Genomic DNA, 859 nt, shown 5'->3' with positions numbered 1-859 from the left:
TTTTCCAAACCATGTTAATATAGTTTACAGTTGTGTAATTTCTAATAAACTTATATTTATCTTACAAAACGGACCATCTGGGTTGGATGAATTGTAGTTGTCTCAAGATTATAAAATTGTCATACCTCGGATGAAGAAATGAACATATTGTGACATGAGATAGTTACCATTTCCGGATGGATTTGTTATCGTGATCATTATTAATTTGTAGCTAGAAGGCGGTGAGCGAATCTGCGCATATTGTCAATATTTACTCAAACTCAGTGTTCACTCAGGCTCTGCCGTGATAGAACACCATTTCAATTTTGAGATGCACGGAGTTCAGGGAGACTATAACTCCTGTAGTTTGCTGTCATTCATATCATTATGTAAAGATTTCACTTCCGGGAGTTTGTTATATCCTCCCAAAGAAGAATAGATGCATAGATGTGCGTGCAGTGTATGTATGTGTGTGTGTGTGTGTGTGTGTGTGTTTGTTGAATACATTCTTTTTGAGGATGATCTTTATTTGAATTTCATTCAATATCAGCATCATATTCACAATGAGACAAACATATCATATAACGCACGTGCGCACACACAAAGACATATAGTTAAAGAATAAATACATGTAATATAGTATATAGGCCTACACTCAGCAAAGAAAGAACGAAAGTAAACACCTTTCGAGTTCATATTTTTTGAAAGAAGATTTTGATGAAAATCTGATTGGCTGACAACCTAGTGGGTTAATACCAGGGGAAACATTAGGCATGAGTGAACACATTCATTTGTGTCCTCCAAAGCTCAAAAGTAAAAACTTGCAAAAATTGGTTCTTATCATATGTTGTCTTTTATTTGCATATGCTTTTAGAGATAA

The sequence above is a fragment of the Diadema setosum genome, chromosome 4, assembly GCF_964275005.1.
Source record: "Diadema setosum chromosome 4, eeDiaSeto1, whole genome shotgun sequence".
Classification (NCBI taxonomy): Eukaryota; Metazoa; Echinodermata; class Echinoidea; order Diadematoida; family Diadematidae; genus Diadema; species Diadema setosum.
The sequence above is the reverse complement of the archived record's forward strand: the minus strand, read 5'-3'. Positions refer to the sequence as shown.